We start from the raw sequence: 12,965 nt of genomic DNA, 5'->3' as shown, positions 1-12,965 counted from the left end.
ATCAAGATCGTGCCACTGTACTCCAGTCTGTGCAACAGAGCCAGACTCCAACTCAAAAAAACAAAAAGAATCTCATTTAAAAATATATATATAATCCTCACTTAAAAAAAAATAAAATAGAAAGTATATTGCAACAAATAATAAGTATGGTAGATAGGACATAGGGTATACAGGGGCTGCATTCGAGATATGGACAAGGACCAGAATACACCTGGATCTTCAGGTGTAGAGGCAGGTAGCAGGGGAAGGTGCTATTAGAAGTCTGACACATGAAAATGTTGGATGTGTTCAGGGCAGGACATACAAAGTCACCCAAAACCACGGTGACAGGTTATGAGGGCAATGGTTAGAGAAGATCACGGACCACACAGCTGCAAAGAAAGGGGAGCAGAGGGGAGCAGAAAGAAAAAGAAATTATTTAGGCAGTTATTAAAAGTAAAAGAGCCCTTGGTGGAATTTCTTTTCAATAACAAGCAGTCCAAAATCATTTCGTTTCTAACAAAAAGCAGCCTGAAAAATGAAGCTGCAGGCATAGATAAGCAAGCTAGAAGCTTCCATAGGTAAATGCCAGCAGCTGTACCAATAAAAAAAGGGCTACCTGGAAATCAGGTATATTCCAGGAGGTTTTCCCTTCCCTTTTCTTTTTTCTTTTCTTTTTTTTTTTTTTGAGACGGAGTTTCCCTCTTATTACCCAGGCTGGAATGCAATGGCGCATCTTGGCTCACCGCAACCTCCGCCTCCTGGGTTCAGGCAATTTTCCTGCCTCAGCCTCCTGAGTAGCTGGGATTACAGGCACACACCACCATGCCCAGCTAATTTTTTGTATTTTTAGTAGAGACGGGGTTTCACCATGTTGACCAGGATGGTCTCAATCTCTTGACCTCATGATCCACTCGCCTCGGCCTCCCAAAGTGCTGGGATTACAGGCTTGAGCCACCACGCCCGGCCTCTTCCCTTTTCTTTATTGCCACTTGGGCAGGTAATCTGGTGTGGGCCAGGTAAAGACCTCATTTGCATAATAAAAGATTAGGGTGGGATGGCCACCCTCCTCTGGCACTACGTAAATAGCACACTTGGTCCAACGAATCCACTACGCCCTATGTAAATGAGACACCACCTCCTCAAGCTCATCTATAAAACCAACCAACTCTCCCCCAAACCCAGGAAACCCACTCAGGCCCCTTCCTCTGCACAAAGAAGCTCTCTCCTTTCTTTTACCTATTAAACTTCTACTCTAAAAGCCACTACTTGTGTGTCCACATCTTCAATTTCCTTGGCATGAGACCAGGAACCTCACTTATTACCCCAGACCAATGACACAACTTCGATAGCGCCATATCTCTTAAAATTTGATTCGGGTTTTGCCAAATGGTGTCATGTGCTACAGATGTCCTTTTGGTCACAATTCAGGCTCAATCAGCATCACTCTGACCTTACTCCAAAGCCCCAGAGAGGCTGGAAAAGGGAGGGCAGGTGCAGGGTGGGAGGGCATCCTAAGGTAACATATAAGTTTGCAATTGTTCAGGCTTTGTTTTCGTGGAGCTTGGAAGTGGCATAGCTGGTTTGTAGACTAACACAACTGGATTATTCTGATGACTGCTCTTTTTAACTCATCTATCTTTTACCCTGGGCTGCAGACTGTGGAAGAGAGATGAAGTACAGATAACATACTTTGCCACTCATTGGCTTCTGCAAAAGTAGAGAAGTATCTAGAAATAGATGACTGCAATGATGTTAGGACCATATCTTTGCTATGTGTTCCTACATGGCAGTAAAGCCCTGCCCTGACTGGTCCAAATGCATCATCTCATTTAACCCTCATAACAATTCTCTGAGAAACTGCTAAAAATAAATCAGGGCACATTTGGTTGCGAGAAATAAAATAGCCAAATAAAAGTGGTTCACACAGTAAGAAATTTGTTAATACTATTATCAATACTTTGGCCTGAAGGCATCCATCTTTGCCAAAATGCTGTCCAGTCAAATCTCCTGGGTTTGAATCCTATCTAGTGATTTGTTAGAATGTTTGTCAATGAGTTCTCTGGGGGAAAAATATACATATATATTATGTATATATAGAATAATATATAATATATATTTTATATACAATATTTAATGTATATTTTATATATTATAAATTATATATAAAATTGACAAAATGCCACAGATCATGCAGTAATACTACCACAGGATCTGTGGCATTTTGTCAATTTTGGGAATGTAAAGTCTCCCACAATGGCCAAATTCAAGCTAGCAACATGTTGGTGTTGAACACACTATTGGGAAGAGATGTGCACAGTCAGTTCTCAGAAACCTGTACAAGCCAACTTCAGCACACTACTGATCCCACCCCTTTCCCCTTAGCAGTATGTGACCTAAGCCTATCTGAGTATTAATTTCCTTATCTGTAATAAGGGATAACATTCCTCATTGGACTGATACATGTAAAGAATGTCTGTGTAGCTCATAAAAAACATTCAATGCGTCTTAGCTGTTGCTGCAATTGCTGTTATTATTAACACAATATGATGCCTATTAGCACAAATCACAGACCTCTCAGAACAGCAAAAGTGTCCACCCACCTGGAGTCCCGAGTGGGGCAACTTTTCTGAGGTATGTGTGGCAACATTACAATCCTTTTTTGGGCATTATATAGCACTTACTCCTTACACTCAGCCATACTGAATTTTTTCAGTCTCTGCTTCAGACTCCAGAGTTTTGGGGTAACTCAGTTTCTTTACTTTTCAACTTTAATGAAAGTATGTAATGATTCTATGAACTAGTTTTCTTAGACAAAAGACCTCTTAATGCAAAATCATTCTGCCAGCCAATTATTATTATTAATGCTCTTTTTTATCAATTCAAATCGCCTTCAATAGAATGTATAAAAAACAACTATTTTATTCTGTTGTGCAGGTGGAGGAAAAAATACTTCATTTGTACTCATTCCTCGCATGTTATTACATTGTGATCCATACGCTCATTTCAAAATTATACCTGCACATGGTAAACTAAACAAGTTTACCATGGCACTACGGTGTCATGAGGTTGGGATGGGCTCTGGGTTTCTGAACGCTATCACATACAACACTGCAGCCCTCATTTGCAAAAACTGTACATAGGAGAACAAGAGCCAAATGGGAAACAACTTATAGTTTTTATTAATCACCAGGAGAGCTTGTGTTTCCAAAATTAAAGCATCTCTGCTGGGCTGCTCTGTCTCACTCAGGGTTTCCTATACCCAACTTGTTTCCATCTAAAATGTCCAGGTTTGGGGAATGCTATAAAAGGAATGTTTGTGTACCTCCAAAATCTCTATGTTAAAACATCATTCCTATTGTAAAACTGTTTGGAGGTGGGGCCTTTGGGGAGTCATTAGATCATGAGGGAAAAGCCTTCATGAATGAGATTTTTGTCCTTATAGGAGGAGACCCAGCTGGGTATGATCTGTAATCCTAGCCTGTAATCCCTCATGCCTGTAATCCCAGCACATTCAGAGGCCAAGGCCAATGAATCACCTGAGCTCAGAAGCTTGAGAGCAGCCTAGGCAACATGGTGAAACCCCATATCTACTAAAAATACAAAAATTAGTTGGGCATGGTGGCACATGTCTGTAATCCCAGCTACTGGGAAGACTGAGGCAGGAGAATCTCTTGAACCTAGGAAGCAAAGGTTGCAGCAAGCCAAGATCATGCCACTGCACTCCTGCCTGGGCAGCAGAGCAAGATTCTGTCAAGAAAGGGGAGGAGGGAGGAGGGAGGAGGGAGGAGGGAGGAGGGAAGAGGGAGGAGGGAGGGACGACAACTCCAGCCCAGATAGCTTTCTTCTCCCTTCTGCTGCACAAGGTTCCAGTGAGGACATATCCACCTATGAACAAGAAAATGGGCCTTTACCAGACACCAAATCTGGCAGTGCCTTGCTTTTGAACTTCCCAGCCTCCAGAGCTGTGAGAAATAAATTTCTGTCGTGTATAAGCCACCTATTTATGTTATTTTGTTACAGTAGCCCTAATAAACTAAGACAAGAACAAATGTCAACACTTACATTCCTCTAGCCCCATGAACCAGACACTAATGGAAAAGCTGAAAATGAGAGTACAGTCATAACCAGGTCTTCTTCTCGAAGGGAGGCCCTGATCATAAAGCAATGGAGAAGGGAAATGAGTCAGGAAGACTGGAATCTTCCCCACTAGGAATATGTAGTCCAAGAACAACCAGCCAGATCGCACATTCCTTTTTGGTTTGGGTGGGCCATTGAGGAGTCATAAGGCCAAAGGATAGCAGTGAAAGCAAAGGCAGAAATTTCTTCCTCTCTGTGAGTAAAGAGCAAATACAAAGAGAAAAGCAGACAGTTTTCCTGCCCTCTTCATATAAATGCCACATGTGGATATAAATTGAAAAATAAGTTTCAACCATCTCTAGTCCTACTTAGAGGTAACCACCCTTACCACTTTTTTGTGAGTTCGCGCATTCAATGCATCGCTATTAAAAATGTATTACATGCTAGGCATCAGCTTTGACCACATTAGTGAACAAACAATAAAAACATAAGGCTTCCTCTATGAAGCTAACATGCTAGAATGTCTTCCAGAAATGCTCTGTGATCATGCAAACGTGTGAATTGCTTAAATATTTTTATAAAAACAGAATGAGCCAGATGTTGACTGGTTATATTAGACACATCTCTATAGATCAGTGATTGAGCCATCAGCCCCTGATTATCTTAGATCCCTGGGTTTTTGCCATAACACATCACAAAGTTAAAGCAAAGTCCAGTCCCCTGTTCTTCGGAAAGTTCCAGTTTGATATTACGGGTCCTACAAAACAACTTTGAGAGCTTATTTTAGAGCTTCTAGTATTTTTAGGGGCCGTAAGTATATTTCAATAGTGTTGTCACTGCCTGAAATATTTTTGAAACTCTTTTGAGACTGCCTTCAGAGTCAATTTATGTGTAGTACCTCCCCCCCACAAATTCTTCATTTACTTACTATTGCAAATAATACTAAACAAAACATCTTTCTCCAATACAAAAGGTGAGTGTCACTTTCTAAAGGAACAGCTTCGGAGGTCCTCTCTGGTTGAGTCTGTAGGTGACTGGTGCCAAGACATTGGCCAGATAGCTCTGTCATTCTGTTGGCCAAACACAAGCTGGGAGGGTCAAACCACTATAAAAAGCCATGTTGAAGAAATTCAGTGGAAAAAATTAGGTCAATGGTTTTTCAACTCTTTTTTTTAACAGTGCAATCCTTTCTTTGGAAGAAATCTTAGAAGCTCAATATGCAAAAGAAAGGAAAACAAAGCAGTTCTGGACTGGTACTGGGAGTAGGGTAAGACCTCACTGACTCAGAACCAACCCCCAACACACACACACACACACACACACACACACACACACACACAATCTCCATGGTGACTTCTGAGGGGCCTCTAGAGGGCACATAGAGCACTGTGGAACACGGTTTAAGCACCACTGGACTACAAATCCTTCTGGGGCAGTTATCTTACCGTCCCATAGACACCCAGCCCATAGCCACTGGTCAATAAAGGTTTCCCAGATGAGAAAGGGGATCAGGTAGTAAATGGCTATTGAAGGGGTAGAAGGGGTGGGGTGCTCTCAAAAGAGCATTTAAAGAAGTCTACTAAAAAACAAGGAAAAATCAAAGACCAAAGATTATTACCAACCAGTGGTTCATATCTGCAAGAACGATTCCCTGAAGGTTGAAATCCAAAGCAGGCAAAAGTTTTTGAAAGTTGGGGAAAAAAAACAGAGGGGGAATCCTAGAACTCTTTGAATTAATAACATAAACGAGTAGGAGGCAGCCCGTGGTCTCGGGGGGATGGGGTGATGATAACTGATGAAAGGAGGAGGCAAATACTCCAATTTCATTTTGCTCCCTTCTCCTCCAGCAGAGGTCATAATCTATCTAAAGCCTAGAGAAGTAACACACATGGATTAAGTGGACGTACATGGGAAGCATGACCAAGGAAGGCACTGGGGGGTGGTCAGGAGGGCCCTGGCTCTGAAGCCATTCTTGAGGGTACCAGTAGAGGAGGAGGACCTAGGAATGGGTCTCTGAAGTGCCCCAGTGATGCTCTTCTCCACCGTCCCTGGGCAAGCTCTGAATACACTGCTATGTACAGTTAGCCAAGACTCAGCTGTGGCCTACCAGGGCAGGCACTGCTGCAAATGTTGTGCATACACAAACTCATGTAATGCTCCCAACAGAACCATGAAGTAGATTCTACTGTTTCCTGTTTTTATACAGAAGGAAAACTGATGCTCAGTGGAGTTTAGGGATTTGCAAAATTTTCACATAAAAAAATTTTCATTCCTAGTGAATGTCAGAGCTTGGATTTGAACCAAGGTACTTGAACTCCAGAGACCAATTTCTTAACCAATGTGCCCTGCCAGACACTAGACTCTCAGTTTTATTCCCATTAAGGAGTCAAGTTGAAGGACACAGCTGATATCTGTGGACAGATGAGCTTTGCGAGGGGCTGCCCTATAGACAGTGCAAAACCAGGGTACCCATACCAGGTGGGGTATGAAGGAGTCTGCCCAAGGCTGACACAGCCTAGAAAAGCTCAAAGAAACTGCTGCTCCCTGGAGGCAGCTCATCCCAAAATGATAAAAGGAGTCTCAGAGCTGAGCCTACCAGTTTATTTTGTCCAGATTTACCATCAGATTAAGCTACTCACTCCTTCATGGGATGGGTGGAAGAAAAGTTGAGGAGTGGGCAGGACCCACTCCCCCTAACAAGGAGCACACAGGGAGCTAGGAAAGATCAGGGCAATGGTGGGACCCAAAGTTGGGTAGGAAGCAAAATTCAGAACAGGACAAAGAGCCAGCAATAAAGCAAAGTGGAGAGACTGGATCCCTGCAAATGGTCTAACCCAGGAGATATCCTGAGATTCAAGAAGCTATGAAAGGTGGAACCAAGAGCTGAGCAAAGGGTCAGCAACCAGGGCATGCATTAGGTGGCTTCAAACACCTGCTTGTGATAGGCACTTTATACACACTGTCTAACTTACTCTTCACAGCCAACTTTTGAAGTCCAGAGTATGTTTCTCTTACAGATGAGGAAACTGAGGCATGGCACCATTAAACACCGGCTCAGTTTCCAGCTGTCCAGAACCAGGATAACGTTTCTTCTCTCCCCACAACAAACTCACTTCTTGCAAAGAACAGAAGCTTGCTACGATGCAAAATACTCAAATGCTGTCCTAAATTACAGTATGGCTTTTCAAATTCTCTGCTTTGTATAATAAAGCTTCTAGTAAAATGTTTAATACGGTTTTTCTCCAAAAGCATATTAACTACCCACTTCTGATAATGTTCTAACATCCTGAAATCAAAGCACACAGAGATAGACAGATAGAGATATATAGATACAGATGTGTATTTTAAGTTCTGGGGTATATTTGCAGAACAGGCAGGTTTGTTACCCAGATATACCTGTGCCATGGTGGTTTGCTGCATCCATCATCTACATTAGGTATTTCTCCTAATGCTATTCCTCCCCCATGTCCCCAAACCCCGACAGGCCCAGGTGTGTACTGTTCCCCTCCCTGTTTCCATGTGTTCTCATTGTTCAACTCCCACTTATGAGTATGAGTGAGCACATGCGGTGTTTGGTTTTCTGTTCCTGTGTTAGTTTGCTGACAATGATGGTTTCCAGCTTCATCCATGTCCCTGCAAAGGACATGAACTCATCCTGCTTTACGGCTGCATAGTATTCCATGGTGTATATGTGTCACATTTTCTTTATCCAGTCTATCATTGATGGCCAGTTAGGTTGGTGCCAGGTCTTTGCTATTGTGAACAGTGCCACAACAAACACATGTGGAAGCAGTTTTAGAAGCATGGCAGAATATCTAGACTAAGGGCATCCCTGAACATAGTGTTATGGCCACTACACCAGGCACCAGTTCCCAAAGCAAGCACTGTGCTCAGCAACATTAAGTAGTCCCTAACTTTGTGACACCCTAAGGGAGCTGAGACAATCTGATGTTTTTACATTCTGATGAGGAAGCCAATGACAGACCCAGCCCCAGTAAAACATGGACACTAATATTGAAAGTTATTATTCCTTTTGCAGCTACTTCCAGCCTTGACGATTGGAATCTCTTTTAGGACTCAGAATTGAAATTCTCCAGATAGTAAATATTGCTTCCATAAAATTTCCTCCCAGAGTTCATCATGGTAACATATTTTTTAATGACTTACAAAATGAGCACCAGTTAATCCCCTTGCTCCCTGTTAGCTGGTGATTGAAGAGACGCTGATTTTATCAGTGCTTGCCACCCACATGAGGGGCAGCAGGGGATCCTGCCACTCTATGATAAGGATTTCCTGAGGGAAGAAAAGAACTCTCCTCTTCAAGCTCAGTCCTGTGCAGATGGTGGGGAACTTCGAGGTTTGAAAAGAATTCACATCCATTTTTAGAAGAGTTATCCTCTCATCGTCACAGTGTGCCTCCCGCTGTAAACCTAAAGAGAACATGAGGACAGAGCCAGAAAGACAAGATCCTCATGCTTCAGGCACAAGGTCCCCCCAGGCATTGCTTTGGACTGCAATCACATGAGAAAGACTACAGAAAATGAAGAAAAACTACTCTGATGGACAAGTGTCCTTTTCTAGTTTGCTACAGTTAGAAGCTGTCCAGACAAGCAATAGAGTCCTCATCTCAGGCAAGCAAAGGCCCTGCAAGCTACCTTGACATTCAAGAGCCTCACCTTGGATATGGCAAGGAACTACAAGGCCAGAGAACCACCCCGCCATCCTTATAGATCATGTCCGAGATAGTCTAGGACCAAAATTTCCTGCCCATATGGTTCTGAGATTGCTTCCAGAACAGACTGAAGGCCATGTGGGTGACTACCAGTGCACTTGGAAATATTAAGAGAATCATTCCCATCTCCCTGGGTATCTGCATATCATGAATCTCCGGTCTTGTTCTTACCTCTTTCCTCATTCAACCTGGAGCTCTTGCTTTAGATCTGAATCACAAGAGCCCTCAGTTTCCTGGTTCAGTCACCCTTTTCCTGCAAAGTGCAGCAAAACCAACTATCTGCCTCCAAAATAACCACTGCCGCCACTCTTGGAGTCCTCCCTGTGTGCCAGGCAACGCACTGCGAGATAACAAGAAATAGATTCGGTCTTTGTTCCTGGTTCCTGGCACAGAGTCCCTCAAACCTTTGAAATTTCTAGAGAGGAGTGTCTTCAGTCACACCTGAGTTCATGCTAATGAGGTGACTTAAGGTGGGAACCCCAGAGAGCCTCAGGATGTGGCTGGCTGCCAGAAAGACCAAGTGGTCGAGGATGGAAACATTCAGCCCCACCAGTCAACTTCCAAAAAAGGAGAGGGTGCTGGAGACTAAGCTCTATTGAAAGCTCTTGAACAACAAGACAGGGTGAGCTCTCAGCCTGGTGAACACATCCAGGTGCTAGGAATGTGCCATAACCAGAGAGGTCCTCAAGCTCCGTGCACATTGGCCCAGATCTGCCCTGTGCCTCCCTTCTGTTCGGCTGTTCCTGAGGTGTATCCTTTATAACAAACAGATAAACATAAGGCAAGTTTTTCCCTGAGTTCTAGGAGCCATTATAGCAAAGTATCCAATCTAAGGAGGGTGTTATAGAAACCCCCAATTTGTAACCAAGTCAGACAGAAGTTGTAGGTGACCTGGGGAGGACCCACCACTTGCAATTGGCATCTGAAATGGAGGGCAGGCTTTCGGGGTCTACACTAAATACTGGTAGCATTAGAATTGAGTTAAATTATAGGGCACCCAGATACTGTCCAGAGAGTCCAACAAAAAACCAAAGCAGATTGCTAACTGCTTTCCGTACACTACCATTTACTGCTTCCAGCAATATTATAGGTGGTAGCTATTAATTCACATTTTCCATATTAGAGAAGAGAGGTTCAAAGAGGTTAAGCAACTTGCCCACAGTCAAACCACTAGGGAATCCACCCTGTAATACAACACCTGTCAGTGAGTTCCTGACTGATTTAGGCCCTCAGCCACACGTGTCCTTGATCAGCAGCACAAGTCTAGCTGCTACTCTAGACCTTCGATGTGTTCTGTATCAGTGGTAGAATGACAAGGTTCATAATTTAGAAAGGAGAGCTTTGATTCTCATAAAATATTGCAACATGTGGGCTGGGAATCATAGCTTAAAATCAGAAGCCAGAAACAGGAACTTCAAGGGTGTTTTACTGTGCTCACCCCCGTAACCCCGCAAACATCCATAAGACAGATTCATGCTGTATTAGGCAGCCAAACACACATATTCAATAAGCTACAGGAGGAATCATGAATATTTATGAGAGGAGAAGCATGCTCATGTGCAAGTAAGCTTCATGCTTCCCTGTGGGACCACGTTCAAAAAATGCAGCCTTAGCATGACCCAAGAGTAGTTTTAGGACCTCTGATGTCAAAGGTGAAGCAAAGGACATGAAAACCCTCACTGCACTTCCTCCCTAAACTGGACAGAACCACCCCCGTGGTCTATGGTCTCTCATCAGGAGAGAATCAGGGGTTGTTTTGTCAAAACTGCCAAAGGCAGGAGCAGCACCAGGTGGTTGGTCGAACTCAGTGGTGCAGTCTTTTGAAAGGGCTGATTTCTGTTCAGCCCTTAGGGAAGAAAGCCTAATGGGCGTTAGCGAGGGTTGGGGGACAATGAGGCATGTTCAACCTCCCATCATGTCATGGCTGGGAATGAAACTTCCAAAGTTTCTCTGGGGTCATCTTGGCCAAGCGGGGGTTCATTCAGTCAGCTGGGGGTGCTTAGAGATTTTTCATTCTCGTCTGGGTCCCATACCAAACACTTCCCCTTTCCCTTCCAAAAGCCCTTCCTGGTTCAGCAGCAGACCTGAGAAGGCAGGTGTTGCTTTCACTGTACCCCCAACCCCACACATTTATCTAAGCTACATCAAGAATAAAATAATCTCCACTGCCCCTTATCAGTTCCCACGGGCTTTACACATTATGCCGTATTATCTTTTCAAAAAATCCTGCAAGGAAGCATATTTTCCTCCATTTTATGAGCAAAAAACCATAGCTTCCTAGGATACTTTCACTTTCCAGTACAAGTTCCCATAATATTTGTTTTTGTCTTGAAAAACTTTTGACTAGTCTTAACCACTTCGTCTACTAGATCAATTTTAGTAAGGTAGAATCAGCTTGCCATGTTCCAAGAAAAAAAATCACTAGGATTTTCATTAAAATTGCATTAGATTCATAATTTTTTTTGAGACAGAACCTCGCTATGTCGCCGAGGCTGGAGTACAGTGGCACAACCTCAGCTCACTGCAACCTCCGCCTCCTAGGTTCAAGTGATTCTCCTACCTTAGCCTCCCAAGTAGCTGGGATTATAGGTGCCCACTACCATGCCCAATTAATTTTTGTGTTTTTTTTAGTAGAGATGGGGTTTCACCATGTTGGCCCAGCTGGTCTCGAACTCCTGACCTCAGGTAATTTGCCCTGCCTCCCAAAGTGCTGAAATTACAGGTTTGAGCCACCGTGCCCCACCAGATTCACAAATTAATTTAGAGGAATTTGTATCTTTGCCCTGGGTCTTTCCTCTTAGGCAAGGGGAGCAGGGTAGGGGTGGAGCCAGGGCTAGCCAAGGATGTGGAACGGCAGGTTCAAGAACAGGAGATACATCCATGTGTGGGTCCACAGTCAAGGGACATCTACCACCACTGTTCCCAAGGAAAGCCTCAGACATCAAGACAAAGAGGTTTTAGAAACAAATCCAAATATGAAGGTAAGGATGAGAATAGAGAGTAGGTCCAAGCTACCAAAGGGGTCAGAGTCCAGATGATGTCCTCCTGCAGGAGAGGAATGCAGGCAATGACGGAGTCAGTGCAGGGAGGACACCATACCTGCATGTGGCCTGGAGCTAGCTTCACCACCGCGCTTTCCCTCCCTCCAAGACAGAGCAGTCTGGGAGTCTGAGTGGACTTCACAGCACCATTCACACCTCTTTCCAGGACAACAGATCCCAGAACTGGCCATAATACCATCAAGAGTCAAGCATTCTTAGGTCACTCTGGTTGCCCATGCCTGCTCTGACCAGGGTATTCAGGGTCAGAATGAAGAGCTAGATTGCTGTGTCTAAAGGTAAGGCAGCCGTGAGAGATAGGGGAGACTTCACTGGAGAGAAGTCTGTGGGACCAGAAGATCAGAAGGTCACCAAGTCCATCACAGTGGATAACTGGGCTACATTCTGCCAGCTTCTGGAATGACTGGGTGATGAGATGCCCTTAAAGGCAGACAGACAGTACTGTCCACTCAGTGACTGCCCAGGTGCTAGTGTTGTTCAGTAGAGTACTTCTGAAGGCGGTCAGGTATTTAAGAATTTTGGAGAGAACCATCTCCCACATTGCAGTCTTCTTAACATCACACTTACCCTGATCTGTCTCTGACAAAGACCCAGGACCATAGGATGCTTTAGGACACCCACTGCCATGGCACTGGTGCCTCTGCTGGGGCTCTGAGATACAGCAAAGACCCAGTTTCTATTCTTACCACACCTTCTTCCCTGCAACCTGGCCTGTCCATCATGAACAATGAGCTCTCCTTTACCCAGGACTGGAGGCAGGCTGAAATAAACTGCATGGGCTTTCTAGGACATCTTTTTCAGTGGGGGTCTGTGGAAGAGACACCCTTTCAAATGCTTAACTACCCCAGCCTCATAAGGGGAGAGAAGAGCAGCTCAAAGCAACCCAGGCAGAGCCAAGGGCCCAGAGCCAGAGCAGCAGTCCCTCCACCCATCCCAGAGGAGCCACCACCCCCAGCCCAGTGGCACACAGTCTAGGAACAAACTGGAGCCTCCCCTGCTGGGTATGGAGTGAGAGAGAAAGAGTAGGGTAAGAGGTTAGAGAGGCATGAACAGGATCCCCTAGCCACATAAACCACCACCAATTAAACAGGGATAAAGGCTGTGGTTTTTACTGA

The sequence above is a fragment of the Saimiri boliviensis genome, chromosome 13 (genome assembly GCF_048565385.1).
Source record: "Saimiri boliviensis isolate mSaiBol1 chromosome 13, mSaiBol1.pri, whole genome shotgun sequence".
Classification (NCBI taxonomy): Eukaryota; Metazoa; Chordata; class Mammalia; order Primates; family Cebidae; genus Saimiri; species Saimiri boliviensis.
Note: the sequence above shows the minus strand (reverse complement) of the source record.